Here is a 21,775-nt window from a genome sequence, read left to right on the forward strand (position 1 = left end):
TCCTGTCACTTACAAAATAAATAACAGTATAAGATATATCTACAGCTTCACAACTGAAATGCTAAAGAAGACTCTATGTGCTCAAAATAATCTTGCCATAAGACTTATCTTGCTCCTTGCTGGCCTTCTCAATCTGTTCTTTAATCAGATATTCAATCTTTTGTGCTCGATGATCACTATTGTAGTATCATTGTTCTTCTATTTGCCTACATCTATTGTTCATCAACAATTCATAACCGCTTAATCTCCTTGATCATATTTCCCATGATCAATCTTAGCCATCAGATCTTCAAACTTGACTAGGTTCATTGTATCCTTCGATCTGAAAACATTTTATCTTGCCTTGGAACTTGTATTCCTTCCTTGGAACTTGTGCTAGGTTATGACTGATGAATCTGCGCTGTAGATCTAACTCCTATATTTTCATTGTCGTAGATCTTCAACAAACTTCTTGCATGACATACCAATCATCTATACATCTCCAGCTTATTGGAATCCTTCATTTAATAATGCTTTTATCCATCCAATGCATTTTGTTATTACTCAGTTGTTACTCGGTAAATACTAAACCTTTACTCGGTAGATATTCTGCCTTCTTTAACCGATACCGATAACCTTAGGGTTTACCGACTAGCTTTGTTGCTCGATAACATAGAATAGTATCAAACCTATATTGATCTATTGAATGAAATATTTTCTCCTTCATGTTCAGTCTTCAAATACTCATTATATAGGATATCAAAATAATCAGAAGAACAAAATCTCATCATTGTCTTACTCGGTAATAGTTTCCCATTGAATAACTTATTACTCCCCTTGATTTTCATTCTTTCTCTGTCACTTACCGACATCTTTATACTTATCAAAATATACTCATTAAGGTATGGCAACATCATACTAAATCAAAAAATCAATAGCTTGACATCAATGACAAAATAATACTATTAAGATAGTAATCATCCTTTCTCAGTTATATCCATAATCTTCAACAACATTCTCAATATCCTCATACCAACAAACTTACTATAATGCCAATAATCTCCCTTTGTGAAATGCTAATAGTAATGACATGTAGGGAAGAGTTGGGGAAGTGTTAAAAATGATGTGGCAGAGGTTCTTCAAGAGTTTGGAAGCTTGGTTTAAGGTGTAAGAGAGACTTCCTATGTTCCATGAACAAAACCCTCTCAAAACCCTCCTTTCTTGCCTAAAATTGTGGACAGTCATTAAACCACCTTCTCAGGAGATAAGACCTCAAAAATATTTGAGTTTGGACCTTGTTGAAACCTTCCAAATTAGGTTCCAAGGTTGGTTTAGCCATCATTTCACTACACAAGTAAAAATCACTCCAATTAGGCCTCCACGAGCTAGTAGCCTTTTAGCCCCGTTTTGACAAAAAGTGAACCCGATTGCCTATATGATGTTTGAAATTTTGAAAAATCTTTATGGATAGTTGAAATACACAAAATGGTCTAATTCAATCAAAATTGACAGTTAAGGCATCAACTTGGGGTGTGGACCTATGGTGGAGAATTTGAGTAATATTGAGGAAGCAAGCTAGAACGAATTTGTATAACACACAATAGGGTGGTTCTTTGAGAAGAGGTGTGGGTGTTGAAGTTTTTTATTGCAAACACTAATTGAAAACAAAGAAAAAGCATATCCTTTGGGTCCACTTGATATATTAAACCAAATTTAGGCCTATTGAGCAACTTCTCACTCAATCTCCCTATCAGGCTATGATGGTAGTGTACAAAAATCAGAATCTTCATTTAGAGGTTTTGTCTCTAACTTTTCTGTGAGAAGAAGTAGAGATACCAGACATAACTATGAATCTAGATCCAGTAGAGATGCTGATGATGAAGAAATTTTAGTGGAGCTTGAAGCATTGTTGGCAAAATGACTTCCTAGAGGCACTGGGAAATATAAAGGTAAGCTACCGTTGAAATAGTTTGCTTGCAATAAGATTGGTCATATAGTAGCTAATTTCCCTAATGGTGAAAATGTGTACAAGAGAGACAAATTTAAGAAATATAAGGGTAAAGGAAAGAGAGATTGTCTTGTTGCTATTGACAGTGGTATTAACTGATGAAGAATCTGATGATGATGCTAGTGAAGATATTGTGTTTGTTTCTATTAAGGAGGAGATATCAGATCAGAAGGCACTAGTGTCCAAGATGGATAACTCTAATGATTGGATCATTGATAGTGGTTGTTCACATCACATGATCAATGATCAGAACAAATTTCTTTCCTTGAAGGAATTTGATGGTGGTGTTGTCAGATTTGGCAATGACTCACCCTGTAAGGTTAAAGGTAAGGGATTTATTTCTCTTAATGGGAAGAGCAGTGTTGACGATGTCTATTGGGTTGAAGGCCTAAGGCACAATATTTTGAGTGTGGCACAACTTAATGATAGAGGATACCCACTGGAGTTTAGAAATGGTATGTGCAAAATTTTTGACAACAAAGGTGAATTGATTGCAACTAGGAAATAGACCAGGGGTAATCTATTTCATCTTAATCCTAAAGTTTGCAACTGTTTGATTGCAAAAATAGATGATAGTTGGCTTTGACATAGGAGATTTTGTCATATAAATTTTGATAACATTGTTAAAGTGAGAAAGTCTAAGACAATAAGAGGTCTACCTCAGATAGACAAACCAGTTAATGCTCTTTGTAAAGAATGTCAGTTAGGAAAGATGACTTCCTCAAATTTCATGAGCAAGTCCTTCTCAGCAAAGCACTTGTTAGATTTGGCTCATACAAATCTATGTGGACCAATAAGAACTAGAAGTATTTTAGGTGATAGATATTTCATGATCTTCACTGATGATTATTCAAGGATGATGTGGGTCACATTGTTGAAGGATAACAATGAAGCTTTTGGTAAATTCAAGGCATTCAGAGCCTTAGTTGAGAAAGAGAGTGGCAAAAAAATAAAATGTCTAAGAACAGATCAAGGCAGTGAATTTACTTATGAGAAATTCACTAAGGATTGTGATGAAAGTGGTATCAAGTGGTAGCTTTCTGCACCAAGGACACCATAGGAGAATGGTATAGCAGAAAGGAACAACCAGTCAATAATTGAAGTAGCTAGAACTATGTTGATACAAGGAAATGTAGCAAAAACATTTTGGAGAGAAGTTGTAAGTACAATGGTCTACACAATGAACTAAGTTTTGGGGAAAAGAGGTAAGGACAAGACACCTTATGAGTATTGTTATGAAAGATCACCTGATGTTAGCTATTTTAAGATCTTTGGTAGCAAGTGCTTTATTATAAGAGCTGATTACATAAGAAAGTTTGAAGCTAAGAGTGATGAAGGCATATTTCTTGGTTATTCCACCAAGAGTAAGGCCTATGAATGCTTCAACAACCGTACACAAAGAATTATTGAGATTGTTGATGTTCGTGTAGATGAATGTCCTAAAATTTTAGAAGGAACTAGTTCAGAGAGAAAGGATGAAGATCCTTGCATTTTGCTTCTGGAACCTAAAACTATTAAATTAGAAACTGGTAAAGCAAACCTTGATGTACTTGTTCAACCAAAACAAATAAATTTAGAGGAATAATACAATGAAGAAGCTGAACCTGATGAGAATGATCATATTATTCCTAGATATGTGAGTTTGAATCACAATCCTAAGAAAATTATTGGGGATAAGGATGTTGGAGTACTAACTAGAAGGAAAATTAGAGAGAAATCTTGCATGATCTCCACCATTCAACCTAGAAGTGCTAAGGAGGCATTTGGTAATGATCATTGGGTGAAAGCAATGGAAGAGGAATTTGATCAAATTGAGAAGAACAACACTTGGACCCTGGTACCCCGATCGGTAAACAAGAATGTCATAAGTACTAAATGGGTGTTTAGAAATAAGTTAAATGAAGATGGTGTTGTAGTTCACAACAAGGCAAGATTAGTTTGCAAGGCTTATGCGCAAGAAGAAGGAGAAGATTTTGGTGAAACTTTTGCACCAATAGAAAGACTAGAAGGAGTTAGAACATTACTTGCATTTGCAGCCCATAAGAAGTTCAAGGTATACCAAATGGATGCTAAGTCTGCATTTTTGAATGGGATATTAGAAGAAGAGGTTTATATAGAGCAACCTGATGGTTATGCATTGAAAGATAAGGAAGACATGGTATGCATATTGCATAAAGATTTATATGGATTAAAGAAGGCACCCAAAGCATGGTATGAACAACTTCATACACATCTGATGAAGATAGGCTTTGTAAGAACCAGTGATGACAACAACATTTATCTCAAGTCTAAAGGAGATGAAATACTGGTCAGTGAAGTATTTGTTGATGACATTATATTTGAAGGTAATGATGCCATGAGCAATAGTTTTGCAGATGAAATGAAGAATGAGTTTGAGATGTCATTAGTAGGGGAAATAAAAAAATCCATAGGCTTGCAGATACAATAGATGAAGAATGGTATTTTCATTACTCAATCTAAGTATGTGAAAGAAGTTTTGAAGACTTTTGGCATGAGTGACTGTAAACTAGTTGGAACTCCAATGGTCACAGGCTATAAATTGTCCAAGGAGGATGCATCTAAGTCTATAGATGAAAAGGAATACAATTCAATGATTGGAAAATTACACTATGTTGTTCACAGTCAACTGGATATTGCCCATGCAGTTGGTATAGTTGCTAGATTTCAGAAAAATCCAAAGGAAGCACATCTGATAGCAACCAATAGAATTTTTAGATATTTGAAAGATACAGTTGACTATGGGTTATGGTATCCATGTGGAGGAAACTTTGATTTGAAGGCATACACTGATGCTGATTGGGTAGGAAATATTGATGACTAGAAGAGTACTACTAATGGAGCATTCTTTCTAGGAGGAAGGCTAGTTTCATGGAGTAGTAAGAAGCAGAGTTGTACTTCACAATCTACTGTTGAAGCTGAGTATGTACTAGCTTACATGAATTGCACACAAGCTATTTGGATGAGGCACATTTCAAAAGGTTTTAAGATGAAGATCTCAAAACCTATAAAGATTTTGTGTGATAATACAAGTGCAATAAATATTTCTAAGAATCCTATTTTTCACTTAAGGACTAAGCACATTGAATTGAAGTATCATTTTTTGAGGGAAAAAGTTGAAAGTAAAGATGTTATCTTAGAGCATGTTTCTACCTAGGAGCAACTTGCAGATAAATTTAACAAATCTCTGCCTAAGACCAATTTTGAGTATCTTAGAAGTCAGTTGGGGGTTGTCCCTCTTCATGAAATCAGTTCAGTATGATGTTGATTGCATTATTCTTTGAATTACTTGTATAATCTTACATGGATTGATGTTTTTGGAAGTGGATGTATTCCACAGGGGGAGCATCAAGTTGCAGTATGTTGATGCACAGTGATAATTTGGAATTACATGTTTTACTTTCAATTATGCATTGATGTCAAAGGGGGAGAAGAATTATGTGATCCAGGAGAAGAATTATGTGTCTGATTAGGTGAACCAATGACCGACTGAAGAAAGACAAATCATGGTGAATACTTGGTAATGTAAACTAGGATTCCTATTCACCAATCCACAACAAAAATTAGAGGTGTTGATATTTGTATTGCCATCAATGCCAAAGGGGGAGATTGCATTCATGATATGTTGTCATTGATGTCAATTGAACCAGTGAATGGTATTCATGATATTGCTGATGTTATTGTTGTTATTGATATTGTCTTGTAACCGGTATGATAAACTTTAAGGAAGATGTTGTAAACCAATATATGGTAGTTTGTAAGTTGAACCTGATAGTTTTGATACTTAATATAAGTACAGATCCAATAGCCAACAAGATGAGAGGGGGGGGAGGTGAATCATACAAACTTAATCATCCATAAAAACATCAGATTCAACTTCGGTAACATATATCAGTCATATAACCAAAAACTGTCAAACATGCAAACTCAAAAGCATATGAACAATATAAACCTTATAACACAAGATTTAACATGGAAACCCAAATAGGGAAACACCACTGTGGGATTTCGGACCCACTAAGAAATATACTCTTCTAGAGTATGCTTAGTTAAAAGAAAATCCTGTTAAAGATTACAAACACATTACTAGATGTGACCTGGTTAAGGGATTTCCCTCAGATCTGTTAGGATCTTCACTTTGTTAGAAGTGACCTTGTCAAAGGATTTCAAACACTCAATAAGAATGTCACCTTGCTAGAGGATTTACATATAAGACTGTTAAGTCCACTCGGTTAAGAGATTTTTTGCTACTTCTCAAAATAACAATAATAAAGATATGTCTGCAACTTCACATCTAAAAATGCTAAAATAGATTCTTATTTGTTCAAGACAATGAGTTCATAGGACTTATCTTGTCCCTCTGTTGCGCTCTATACTCTGTTATTCTAACAGGTCTTCAAGCTTCTATGCTCGGTAATCACTATGTAGCATCCCTGTGCATACACTTGTCCGCATTCATTGTTTATCAACAATTTCCTATTTATAAACAATCTTCTAATCGCTTAATCTCATTGATCACATTTCCCATGATCAATCATAGCCATCAGATCTTTAATCTTGTCCAAGTTCAATGTATTCTTCGATCTGAAAATGTTTTAACCCGCCTTGGAACTTGCATATTTACCTTCGAACTTGTGTTAGTGTATTGCGGTTCAATCTGAGTTGTAGATCTTCCTGTTGATAGATTTCTTTACCATATATTCTTTAACAATCTTCATACACAGTTTACCAATCATTTAATTTGCTCCAGCTCATCAGCTTCCTTCATTAAATATCACATGTAAACATTTAATGTATTCTGTTATAGCTCAGTTGTAACTCAGTAAATACTAAACTTCACTTGGTAGACATTCTGCCTTCATTAACCGATAGTGATAACCTTAGGGTTTACCAACTAGGTTCCTTAGGGTTTACCGACTAGGTTCTTTGCTCAGTAACATAGTGTAGTATTAACCTTAACATTTTACAACATATGCATGATGTTAAAACAATCTAAAACATCATGATCTCATCATTGTCTGACTCGGTAGTAGTTGCCCATTGAATAACTTATCCCCTTATTCATCATATTATTTCATGTGTCTTTTACCGACTTCTTTATAATATTCATATCATACTTCTCAAGATATGGCAACATCATACTGAATTTAGAAAATCAATTTCTTGACATCAATGACAAAATAATAATATCAAGATAGTAAAACATCTTTAATCAGTTATGTCCATAATCATCAACAACCTTCTCAATATCCTTATTGAAATGTCAACAATCTTTCATTGTCTGTTATAATGTAATATTGCCAATGATCTCCCCCTTTGGCATTGATGGCAAAACCTATTGATTTGACCTTTAAAAGATTCGGATTGCTGTGATTCTAAAATGCTTGAAATGCTCTCCCCCATACATTGGACTTCTCTTCTATTTTCAGTCTTTATTTCAATTTGTAGTCTTCTCTCAGTCTTCTCCCATATATTAGTCTTCTCAGGTCTTCTCCCCGTTTGGTAGGTCTTCTCCCCCTTTGACAACAATGCCAAAAAGAAAAGAACTAAAACATAATTTCTTTCTGTAAGAAGTTATTTCCTGTTGTTGTGTATCAACTGAGTCTTGGTCAGAGCATTTGTCTTCAATTCCTATTTCCTATTTATTGTTTCCTACACACCTTTAGGAAACCTCCTAAAGTGTGTAACTCAGCATCAACTCCTAAAAGGTATTCTTTAGAGTCATCGAATTGATGCTTTCACCGAACTCGGTCAGTGAATAAAAGATAGGGGTAGGACCCCTAACTTACTTCTGAGATATTCAAAAGTGTCCTTTGGTAGTGGCTTGGTGAAGATATCTGCTATTTTCTCCTTTGTGCTAACATATTCTAACACCACTTTCTTCTCTCGAGCTTCTTCTCTAAGATAATGATATTTGATAGATGCTTTGTCTTAGAGTGCATAACATGATTCTTTGAAATATTAATGGCACTAGTATTGTCACAGAATATAGTTACTGACTCGGTAACTTTCTCATTTATACCTTCCAACAGTTGTTTGATCCATGCAATGTTGGTGCAATTCAGTGCTGCAGCAACATATTCAACTTCGGTTGTTGACTAAGAAACACATCCTTGTTTCTTGCTAAGCCAACTCACTAGTCTTTCTCCTAAAAAGAAAGCTCCTCCACTTGTGCTTTTCCTGTCATCAATGTTGCCTGCCCAATCAACATCAGTATAAAATTTTAAATCAAAATCATTTCCTTTCTGATATACTAAGCCATAATCTTCAGTGCCTTTCAAGTATCTGAAAATTCTTTTGATTGCCATCATGTGTATTTCCTTAGGATCTGCAGATAATCTTGCAACAATACCTACTGCATGTGCTATATCTGGCCTACTGTGAACAACATATTGCAACTTTCCAATCATAGATCGGTAAAGTGTCTCATCAACAGATGTAGATTCATCATTCTTTGATAGTTTACAGTTGGTAGTCATAGGAGTACTTACTGGTTTTGAATCCTCCATTCCAAATTTCTTCAAGATTTCCTTTATGTACTTGGATTGAGTAATGAAAATCTCATTTTTCATTTGCAGTATCTGTAAACCTATAAAATACTTTATCTCACCGATTAATGACATCTCAAATTCTTTGCTCATTTCATTTCCAAAGTTCTTGCATAAAGAGTCATTTCCACAAAATATAATATCATCAACAAATATGGCTGAGATTAGTATTCCATTTTCATCATTCTTCATGTACATGTTGTTGTTCTCACTTGTCCTTATAAAACCAATCTTAATCAAATAAGAGTGCAATCTCTCATACCATGCTCTAGGTGCTTGTTTCAAACCATATAAAGCTTTGTTCAATTTACATACCTGATCTTTATTATTGTCTTCAACAAATCCTTCAGGTTGTTCAATGAAAACTTCTTCTTCTAATATACCATTCAGAAATGCAGATTTGACATCCATTTGATATACCTTGAAGTTCTTGAAAGTAGCATATGCCAACAATGTTATTACTCCTTCAAGTCTAGCAACAGGTGCAAAAGTCGCACCATAATCAATTCCTTCTTCTTGGGCATAACCTTTGCAAACTAATCTTGCTTTATTCCGAATGACCTCCCCTTTTTCATTTAGCTTGTTTCTGAAGATCCACTTTGTACCGATTACATTTTTGTCCTTCAGTCTTGGGACCAATGTCCATGTGTCATTCTTCTTGATTTGATCAATCTATTCTGTCATAGCATTTATCCAATCTTCACTATTAAATGCCTCTTTCACTATTCTCGGTTCAAATTCAGATATCAAACATTTGTTCTGTCTCAGTTTGTTCCTTGTCATCACTAGATCATCCTTATCTCCTATAATCTGACTTGGTGCATGATGTCTTTTGACATACTTGGCTAATACAGACTCGGTAGGCTCTGTATGATCTTCTTCATCACTTGGTAACTGGATATTTTCTTCATTTTCTTCAACAATTTTCTCAGTAGGACTTCTCGGTTGCACATAGACAAATCCATCATAGTCTTCTAGTTATTTTGAATTTCCTTCATCATTTCTTTCTGCAAATTTATCAATTTTCACATTTGCACTTTCTACTATTTTGTTAGATGATTTGATCAGACATTTAAATGCTTTGCTTCTAGAAGAATAACCTAGAAATGTTCCTTCTTCACTTTTCTAATCAAAATTGCCATTTCTATCATCTTTATGAACATAGCATTTACTTCCAAAGATTTTAAAATAACTTACATTAGGTTTCTTGCCATACCAGATTTCATAAGGTGTCTTCAAAGTACCTTTCTTCAATTGAACTCAGTTCAAGGTGTAAACAGCTGTGCTTATTGCTTCTCTCCAAAATGTTTGTGGAACTTTCTTTTCAATCATCAGTGTTCTAGCACAATCCACAATAGATCTGTTTCTTCTTTCAGCTATTTCATTCTGCTGTGGAGTTCGCGGTGCAGAGACTTGTCTTTTTATACCATGATCATTGCAAAATAGGTTGAACTCATCAGAAGTAAACTCTCCTCCTCTATCTGATCTAAGACATTTCAGTTGTCTTCCTGTTTCATTTTCAACTCTAGCCTTGTACCATTTAAACATTTGAAAATCTTTTGATTTTTCTTTTAAAAACATTACTGACATCATCCTTGAATAATCATCCACAAATAATATGAAATATTTATCATCATAATAACTCTGAACTTTCATAGGACCACAAAGATCAGTGTGCACAAGATCTAAAATTCCCTTAGAAGTGTAGGACTTACTTGTAAATCTTGATCTTGTCATCTTACCCATCTGGCATCCTCGACACATAGCATTCTCAGGTTTTTCAAGACTCAGTAGACCTCTTACTTGGTGCTTCTTACTTATCTTGATTAGATTATCAAAATTAACATGACAAAACCTTTTATGCCATAACCAGGTATCATCAATCTTTGCATACAAACACTTATGGTGAGTTGAATCAAGGTGAAATGTATTACCTTTTGTTTGTGTCCCAGTAGTAGCTAACTTTCCATTCTTGTCATGAACTTTGACAATTCCTTTCTGAAATTCTATTCGGTAACTTGTGTTGTTTAGCTGTGCTACACTCAACAAATTGTATTTCAAACCTTCAACCCAATAAACATCATTGCATTTTGCATTATCAAGAAGTGTTATGGATCTTTTACCTCTTACCGGACATGGTGCATCATTACCAAATCTAACATAGCCTCCATCATAATCTTCTAACATAACAAACTTGTGTTTATCTCCTATCATATGATGTGAGCATCCACTATCTATAATCCATGAATCATTAGTGTTTATGTGAGATATTAGGGCTTTTTCTTCATACCTTTCATCTGATCCATCCTTGATAGCCACATAAACAACTTCCTCTATATCAGTCTCATTTGATTTATCATCGTCGGATTCCTCATCAGCTATTAAGCATGTCTTTCTATCTCTTCTTCTGAAGTCTCGGTGTCCTCTGTAATGATTATCTTTCTGTTTGTCATCTTGGTAATCTCTCTTTTCAGTAAAATCTTTGTCAGGACAGTTAGAAGCCATATGTCCAATCTTATCACAATTGAAACATTTCAAAGGTAGTTTTCCTTTATACTTACCTTTGCCTCTCGGTAACCTTTTGGCCAATAGTGCTTCAAACTCTTCTTTCTTTTTGATTTCTTCATACAGTTTGTGTACTTCTTCCATGTTCTTCCAAAATCTTTCACTTGCTCCACTGTGATCTCCTTCAGAGTACTTATACTTTCTTTCATTGTAATCATTAGATTCATTCAGATGAAAAGAACTAAATGCAGATTCAACTTTATTTACCGAAGATCCACTGTTATCAAAATTACTTAACTCAAATGCATGTAGCTTACCAATAGTAGCATCCAAAGAAATTGACATACAGACCTCAATTCATTGATTGTAGAGACTCAGATTGCATAGGCAGGTAGAAAGGTTCTTAACAACTTACTTGTTACATCCTTTTCTTCAATAGTTCCTCCTGCTCCTTTGATTTGATTTACAATCTCCTTTAGTCTTGTACTATACTGGGTTATGTTCTCACCTTCATTCATCCTCATAGATTCAAGTTGTCCTCTTAGACTATCTACTTTTGCTCTTTGAACATGTTCATCTCCTCCATATACAGATATGAGCTTGGTCCACATTGCCTTTGCATCATTGCAGCCTTCTAGATCATTAAACTCTAAATTGGTCAATGCAGATGTTATTTCAATCAATGCTTGAATGTGTTCTTGTTTTTCCTTTATCTCTTCCATTGTTAATGGATAGGTGCTCAGTGTGATGAAATCATTCTCCAGATAATAGACAACATATTCTCCAACTCCTGATAGGTGTAGCTTCGTCCTTTTCTGCCATGTAGAGAAACTTGACTTGTTCAGCTTCGGTGTATCCCTCTTATACATCTTTGGATCTTTAACTCAAGTGCCTTTAAAATTTCCTTTTGGAGTCTAGAGCTCTGATACCAATTGATAGTTTTGATACTTAATATAAGTACAGATCCAATAGCCAACAAGATGAGAGGGGGGGGGGGTGAATCATACAAACTTAATCATCCATAAAAACATCAGATTCAACCTCGGTAACATATATTAGTCATATGACCAAAAACTGTCAAACATGCAAACTCAAAAGCATATGAACAATATAAACCTCATAACACCAGATTTAACATGGAAACCCAAATAGGGAAAAACCACTGTGGGATTTCAGACCCACTAAGAAATATACTCTTCTAGAGTATGCTCGATTAAAAGAAAATCCTGTTAAAGATTACAAACACATTACTAGATGTGACCCGGTTAAGGGATTTCCCTCAGATCTGTTAGGCTCTTCACTTTGTTAGAAGTGACCTTGTCAAAGGATTTCAAACACTCAATAAGAATGTCACCTTGCTAGAGGATTTACATATAAGACTGTTAAGTCCACTCGGTTAAGAGATTTTCTGCTACTTCTCAAAATAACAGTAATAAAGATATGTCTGCAACTTCACATCTAAAAATGCTAAAATAGATTCTTATTTGTTCAATACAATCAATTCATAGGACTTATCTTGTCCCTCTGCTGGGCTCTATACTCTGTTATTCTAACAGGTCTTCAAGCTTCTATGCTCGGTAATCACTATGTAGCATCCTTGTGCATACACTTGCTCGCATGCATTGTTTATCAACAGTTTCCTATTTATAAACAATCTTATCCATCACATCTTCAATCTTGTCCAGGTTCAATGTATTCTTTGATCTGAAAATGTTTTACCCTGCCTTGGAACTTGTATATTTACCTTGGAACTTGTGTTAGGGTATTGCGGTTCAATCTGAGTTGTAGATCTTCCTGCCGATAGATTTCTTTACCATAGATTCTTTAACAATCTTCATACACAGTTTACCAATCATTTAATTCGCTCTAGCTCATCAGCTTCCTTCATTAAATATCACATGTAAACATTTAATGCATTCTGTTATAGCTCGGTTGTAACTCGGTAAATACTAAACTTCACTCGGTAGACATTTTGCCTTCATTAACTGATAGCGATAACCTTAGGGTTTACTGACTACGTTCCTTAGGGTTTACTGACTAGGTTCTTTGCTCGGTAACATAGTGTAGTATTAACCTTAAAATTTTACAACATATGTATAATGTTAAAACAATCTAAAACATCATGATCTCATCATTGTCTGACTCGGTAGTAGTTGCCCATTGAATAACTTATCCCCTTATTCATCATATTCTTTCCTGTGTCTTTTACCAACTTCTTTATAATCTTCATATCATACTTCTCAAAATATGGCAACATCATATTGAATTTAGAAAATCAATTTCTTGACATCAATGACAAAATAATAATATCAAGATAGTAAAACATCTTTAATCAGTTATGTCCATAATCATCAACAACCTTCTCAATATCCTTATTGAAATGTCAACAATCTTTCATTGTCTGTTATAATGTAATATTTCCAACAGAACCAGTGTAAAGGGTTAAACCTTTCTATGTTTTGTAACTGGTAAACCCTACCAGTTGTTTTCTGTTAAACCCTAACCGATCAAGTTTTTTGGTTTAAGATCTAATGTTTAGTGGTAATGATGGAGACAGGTGTGATCATTGTATGAGGATTAGTTTAGATTGGGAGCAAAGTGGATTGCATCTAATGCATAGTGCATGATGAGTTACAAAGTCCGATGAAGTGGTGATCATGGAGCGGTTGGAATTTTCTTGATTAATGTGAAGAGATTGTACCGACCTGTTTGTAATCTCGATGATGAAAATTAGGTTTTTGTTGTGTTACCGACCTAGTTGATTTGTATTTAAGGTCATCGATATTGTTATGTTAAGTGTTGGCAAAGTTGACAAGATTGGCAGAAACCAATTGAGTTTGTGGTTGCCTAATCGGTGGATGGATCTACAGTTTGGGTAAAGGTAGATTGAATCCTAAGAAGGATCTGATCAAGCAGATGTAGTGTTATTCAGACAGATCAAGAAAACCTGTTGTTTTCTAACAATTAGAACAAAAATTGAAATCCCCTAACCAGGTAAGCTCTAACAATCTTGGTTACTTTCTAAATCCTCTAACAAGGTGGTCCATTAGTTTGGATTCTCAAATCCTCCAGTGAGATTACTCCTAACAGGGTATTGTGCTTTTCATCAAGGCATATTTGTAAATCCCTTAATCGGGTGATTCCTAATAGAATCAGTTCTTAACAGGACTTATTGTAGAATCTTTAATAGGTTTGGCTCCTAATAGGCTAAACTTCAAAAGAGTTTAGATAGCTATCCTTGTGAGTCTCATCTCACTGTGGTTTTTACCTATTTGGGTTTTCAACGTATAAATATTTGTGTCAAGTGGTGAATGCTTTTGTGGTTATGATCTTATTTGTTGATTTGATTAACTACCTAACTATTCTGATAAGGCATGATAATTGGAAGCATTGAGAGATGAATATGTTGACATATGATTAAGCATTTTTTTTGTTTACAAGATTGAAGTTGTTTAATGTTAAGTTGTCATAACAGTCAAACCGATTGATGTTGGTAACCTTTGAGATATTATCTTGATTGAGTTATTTGTTGATAAGTTTATTTTTGAGTTTGGGAATTTGTATCAGTTTTTCAGTATACTGATTCATCCCCCCTCTCAATATTCTACCAGATACTTATTCTTTCATCATACCATTAGAGAACATAAACTCTTTTATGGCTAAGGTGAATGGACTTGTCCTAGGTATCAGATGTGCCGATGGAACCCTTGAAGAAGATGAAATTGCTACTAAGGTGCTGAGAACATTGCCTCTTGTAGACACTAAAAAATGGTCAACACCTATGTCTCCTATTTTTAACATGTCATGCACATAGTCTTTATCGGCCTAATTCTCCTAATTCTTCCCATTTTTGTCCAATTTGACCTAATTTAACTTAATTTGGCCCCTTAGGTTTAATTAATTAATTAATTAAACTCCCTTTTACTAACAATTCTTCTAAGTCTCAAATAAATAAATTACATAATTTATTTATTTGAAATCTTTGTCCATTAATTAAATAAATTCATTTTATTTAATTAACTAATTCATAAATATGAGCAATAAATTAATAAATCATTTTTATTAATTTATCATATTTATCTTCCTCCAAAATAAAGATAATTAATAAAAAAAAAATTTGTCGATTAATCTTTATTTCCTTCTTTTCTTAATTTTTTGTATTCTTCCATTTTATCCTCTTATATGGAGATATTTAATAATTTTTAATTATTTAATCTTTTCATTAAATCCTCCTAATTTTCGAATTGGAAACTAATATCTTTCCTTGATTTTCAAATATCAATCTTTTTGGTATTATCTCATTAATCTTAATTTTAAATTCCAAAACAAGGTGTGCATCTTCAAAAATCCATTTTTTTGTGAGGAGATAATTAATAAATCTTATTTATTAATTAATAAATCTTATTTATTAATTATCTTATAAGAGAATTTTTTTTAATTTTTTATTCTTCTATTTATCTTTTCAAATGAAGATATTTGATAATTTTTAATTATTAAAATCTTCATGATATTTTCAACTTGCTAATTTGCCATTTATGAGAAGATAACTAAAGGTTTTATTATTTATTTTCATAATATCTTTTCATTTGCTTTCTTCTATCTTCATCCTTCCTCGAATGATAGCTTTGTTGTGCACTCAATTTCATCTGTTGATTATTTTCAGTCTCAAATCAATCTTGGCCATCCAATCAATCCTAAGTTCTCTATAAATTGAGCTCTCGTTGCTCATTTTCAACAACCACTTCTCGAATATCCTCACACTGTCGAATTCACTTGCAATCTTGCTTTTTTGCTCACTCTTGCACTTGTAGGTAAGACCCACAACATATTTAGAGGAAAAAGAGAAACTATGGAGGTCAACGGAGATCAATGGAGGCAACATCCCCATTTTGGTTTGCAATTTCTTTTGATGTTTGATTTCCATTCCTTTGTTGAATGTGATAGGATCTCTTTTCATTGCAATTTAGGTTTGTGGTTGCCTAATATCCTATTGCTTTGATGTTTTTCCATTTTCCTACCTCACATTTTTTTGGTGAACCCGACATGAACCACTTACTGATATATGCTTTTTTGAATGGTTGCAGATTATAGATCCGTCAGAATTTCTAACATTCTTGGCATTTGGCAGATTTTATGTTTGGTTTTTATAAATGATAAATATATTTTAAATTTGCTAAAAAGTCATTTCATTACTCTGCTAATTGCATGTTATAATTTGCTATCAAAAGACGTTAAAAATCCATCTTCAAATCTGTATAATCTGATTAAAAAGAACATTCAAATCATTTGTAATCTGGTTAAAAAGAAAAACATTGAAAAATCAGTCAATAATCCGAAATAAAAAAAATAAAAAAAACATCTAGAATCATTTTTTGAATCTGCACAAGGAAAAAACATTGAAAAAAAAATCAGCTTGCCAAAAAGAAACGTTAAACCCGTTAGATTTTTTAGAAGTTTTAGAAAGTTCAATTTTATTTACTTTTATTAGTTTAGTTTTTAGTTTTTTAAATAAAGTTTTGTTTTAGTTTTTTTAAATAAAGTTTTGTTTTTACACGTAGTTTCTTGTTTTTATTAGGATTTAGTTTTAGATTTTATTAAAGTTTAGTTTTAGATTTTTTTTAAAACTCAGTTTTACGTATAGTTTTTAAGGTTTTAGTTTTATTTATTTTTTAATGTTTTTAGTTTAAATAATTAAGTTTTAATTATTAGTTTAGTTTTTTAGTTTTTGATTAGTTAATTTAGTTTTTAATTAGATTTGATTTAGATTTTTAATTTGGTTAATTATATTAATTTTGTTAGATTAGATTTTTAATTTGTTAATTAGATTAAAAATTTAATTTTTGTTAACTAGACTAATGTTTAGTTTTGTGTCAGTGTGATTTGAATTTCTTTTTGGCAACTCATTTGGGGCTTTTGATGTGTGCAGGTTTGGGGGTTATCATCTTCGTGCGTTGAAGACAAACTTTGAAACTATTAATGTATTTGGTGCAGGATGCGGCTAAAGAATTTCATCAAAACTAAGTGTTTGCAATTTATAGAATAGTTGCACACTTCGTTTTCTAAGGGTTAATGAATACCATGTATGCTATGTTTTCTTTCATTTTTTTTTTGTGTTTTTACCCTTAGAAGTGGGCTTGCCTCCCGATTTGCCTAACACTTCTCATAGGCATTGGTGAGAGGGAATAACCCAAAGTGGTGATAGGCTAAGGCCAAGTTCTTCCAAACCACTCTAAATAACTATATTTGCAACAAAAATTGTAAGCAACGGGTGCTGGAATGACATAGCAACGATTAAATTTGCCAGATCTATGCCCACCCGAACGAATGGCTTGACTAAAACCTCTTGTGTAACTTAGAGACCAAAATACCTCTATTTGTTGGCTCAGGCATTGTGACACACACATGGCGAAGAAACCTCTCATGTACCCCTCAATTAGAGATAGTAAATTCTTGAAAAGTGATTCTCCTCGAATTCAAAGCTTGGTATGCCCGTAAAAGTGGGTGTCGTGGAGGGGAGCCAGTGCTACCAAGCTTCTAACTATCTAGTTGAATGTGGTATTTTATGGTAAGAGAATTCAACAGATATTTCCCCTGCCAACCTTAGGAAATGTTGTGAAGATGAATGATTGTTTTGGGTCAAAGTCCATAAAACATTTTGTTTTCTATGTTTGCCAAAAGTTGAATAAAAAATGCAAGTGTCACAAAAAGTCTTTTTCAAACAAGTCCAAACATTCTCCAAACCAAATTCAAAACAAGGTTCAAACAAAGGTCCAAAATCTTGTCCAAGTATTCATCCAACATTCAAACATGGCTTGTCAAAACATTGAAAATCCTTGTCTCAAAATAAATTTCACTTAGGGTTAGACTTTTCATAGTCCAAACTTAAGTCTTATGACATAATCATTACTCTTCATTTTAGTCCATTTCATTTGTAGTGTCCTCATTTTGCACTTAGGTTTAAAATCATTTTCCTAAGTCTTCACTGCATTTTCATCATCCCAAAATTAGGTCCTTTCCTAGGTTGCATTTTGCATTTCCAAAGTCATTGGTCCTCACATATCCATATCATATTGGTTTTATCATTGCATACTTCAAACCCTAGGTCTTTTCTTAGGTTGACATTGTCAAACATTTCCATTCATATCCTTGGTTCATATCATTTTGTCATATCATATCATATCTTGAGACCATATCATATTCATATCATATCCTTAGGTCCTTGTCACAATCATTGTCCTTTTGCATAATAATCTCAAAATTTGGTTTTGTCAAACTTCAAAATTCAAATCTTTAGGTTAAACCCTAAGTAGTTGTTAGGGAGTCTTGACCTTGTCCAAAATTTGTCTTCTTGTCAACATCATTTTGTCAAACCTAGCTTAGTATCCAAGCGTATAGGTGAGACATTGTCAATTTATCCTACAATCATTTGGTCCTTTTGTCCTTTGTCAACTAAGGTCTTTACTTTATTTCAATTTCCCAAGGTTAATTCTTTAGCTTTGCATTTCAAAAGTTTGTCCAAATCTTCAAAAACCACAAAAATATAGGTTGCACTCTCACCCTAGGTTGCATTGTCATTTGCATTCTGTAAAGGTGCTCTCAGTTGCATGCCATTGTCATTTTCATAAAATTCAAAAGTCCAAAAACATAAGTTGCATTGTCAATCATTTAAGTTTCACTTAGTTGCATTGCATTCCCAAAATCCAAAAAGACCAAAAACATAGGTTGCATTGTCATCCTTGTAAGTTGCATTAGTTGCATCTGTCATTCAAAAATTCAAAAATTCCAAAAAAAATTGCATAGTGGCATGCCTATTGAAACAAGGTCCAAGACCAAGAAATTACAAGAGTCCACATATCAAGCCATGTCTTTTCTAATGGATGATACCTAGTTGAGACATACACAATTCTATCCAACACAACAACAACGCAATATCATACAACAAAACTTCAATCCAAATGTTGGTCCACATACAAACATGCTACCAGATTATGGAATCATTCAATTGGGACCACCACCAAATTTTGAACCAATCTTCATACCAATCCAATCACGGCTTGGTAGTGTTCAACCAAGATCACCCTCAAATCAAACAATCATTCAAAACCGAACCTCACATTTGCATCTGAAACATCAAAATCTTAATTTGAACAAGACTGATCCTAGCCCACATGCAATTTGGTTAGAGACAATGATGAGAGAAAATTGAATACCACCAATCATAAGAGAATCAAAATTAGAATCAAAATCAGAATTGTAATTTGAGTCACACCAACCTTCTTATTCTTATGAGACTCAACCTTCACAAGTAATCTATCCTTCCTACCAGTCTAACTTACACATGGTCCAACATTTTCAACCACCACAACCAATTGTACAATTTCAACAATATGTCCAACCATCCATACAACCTCAACAAGTGGTTCAACCAACTCTGGAATATCAACAATGAGTTCAATCAACATATCAATGTCAACAACTACAACCAATAATTCAATAAGAAAAGTTGCAACACAAGCCAAACTAAATTCTAAACATGTCAAAGTAATTCAACCAAACACCAATTCAACATCAAAACATGACATCAAACCAAGACCAAATTCTCGCCAAACAAGTTCAAAATCCAAACCCAATCATGTCAAAACCTCACAAGGATTCAAATGCATCTCCAAAGAAAGGTGACTTTATTAGACAAATGTTAATGAGAGTTCTAAGTGATTTTCTTGAGAAATATAAAAAATGTGTACATATGTCTAGCAATGGCTCATACCCCCATAAACAAATTGGCTCTCTAGTGGCATCTATCCCTACACCTTTTGAAGTTTCACAAGAACATTCCACAACACCCTCATCAAACAATGCACCCAAGGATGAAATCCCCCAAAGGCTATCCATAATTGATTGCCAAGCTAATCCAATTCATGATGAACATCCTTGCCATGCTTAAGAAATACTAGACCCAATGCCACTATGTGCTTCATTACCCCATCAAACCCATTTCAGAGGATTTCATTCAAAGTCCATCTCCCTCATGTCAAAGCATTGATTCCTTTCCAAATTCAACCACCCATGTTAAAATTCTAACCCCATGTCAAGAGGATAATTTAGAGCATGAAGAAATGAGTCCTAACACAAACCAAGATCAAGATCCTGAAACCTTATCATCCCATCCAATTTTTGACCAGGATCCCATCTCCCTAGACACTCATGATGATTCCCCTATTATTGTCCATTCTATCCAAGAACACAAAACACTTTCAAATCCCATTGACATTCCACATCCTGAGAAAGGTCAAGATATCCCCTCCATCCTTTCTGATGATCCCATTGAAAGTCACAACCATAACACCTTTAAAGAGGATTCCAATGATACTCCTGTTGGTAATATGCTAGATTTGGTTAAGTATTGTCATTGATGTCAACACTGTATCTCAGTTGGAAACTATCATGGTTAGATCTATCTCGGTTAGTCTTGGTGATATTTTTGGTTTTGGTTGTGATTCTGATCCCGTATGATCAAACCTCTGGAATAGGTTTTGGATGCTTATTCTGATGGTTACATGCTTGCTATATTCTGTTGGTTTCATGGTTTGGTTATCGCTTTTGATATTTCTAGTTACCGGCTTGTTCTTGGCTTTACTGACTACCTTTTGGCTTTATCGGCTTCTGGCGTTCCCGGTTAGCTTTACGGGTATGCTATTTTGGTGACTTGATCAGTGGATTTTGGGTCCTGCTTATGGAATTAGTTTCTTTCATGTTTTTTGTGCTTCTTGATCATATCTCGAGCATTTGGTGACTTTTCTTTGGATTGTGTGCTATTATGGTGCTCCTATTTGGATTTGGTTAAACTTTCACTGAGGGTTTCTACCAGCAAGTGAAGTGTGTTGGATCTTGGTCTTAGCAAAATCCCCGACAGATATAATTGTTTGATTACTTGATTTAGGTCCATGCTATGCAATGTAGATCATAATATTGGTCTAGTGGTATTATATGATGTAATTTTGTATTTATGGGTTTAGGGTTTAGCCAACCTTGTCAATAAGGTTGATGATATGTATTTATAGGTGACTTGTTCATGTAATATGAACATGCAATGGTTATGGTTGGTTAAGTCTACATTATCAGAGAAGGATAGTGTGAATAAAGCCATATCAGTCAAGTGAAGTTTGGAATTTTTTTGTATTGCAGAGTAGACATCAGTGCTTAACTAGAATTGTATCAGGCATTAGTAGATGATACTTTCACAGTTCATTATTTTCCGGATTGTAGTTTGATGATTTTGTAAGTTAGTGAGACTTCCCTTTGTGATGAGCAGTGTGCTCTAGGCTGGTTGCATTTCTGCATGTGTAGACCTCATTGTAATTATTTACAATACTATTGTAGAGTATTCATCTAATTGTGGGTAGGGTTTCCCACCATAGTTTTTCCCTTTCTGGGTTTTCCAAATCAAATATTGGTGTTATGTATGTTGTGCTTACATGTTATATTCTTCATTGGGTTGTGCTTCAGTTTAAGGTTTATAATTGAATTGATTGTTGTTATTGTTAGTAAACTGATTCACCCCCCCTCAATTTACTACCAATAACAGTGCATTCCAACAATTGGTATTAGAGCAAGGTCCTCTCTGCAGAAGCTTAACAACATTGAGGAGATCTAATGGCAATTGCATCTAGTTCTACATTCAATCCTTACCTAAAGAAGAGTCCTAGATTTGATGGTA

This window comes from Cryptomeria japonica, chromosome 8, assembly GCF_030272615.1.
Source record: "Cryptomeria japonica chromosome 8, Sugi_1.0, whole genome shotgun sequence".
NCBI classification, from domain to species: Eukaryota; Viridiplantae; Streptophyta; class Pinopsida; order Cupressales; family Cupressaceae; genus Cryptomeria; species Cryptomeria japonica.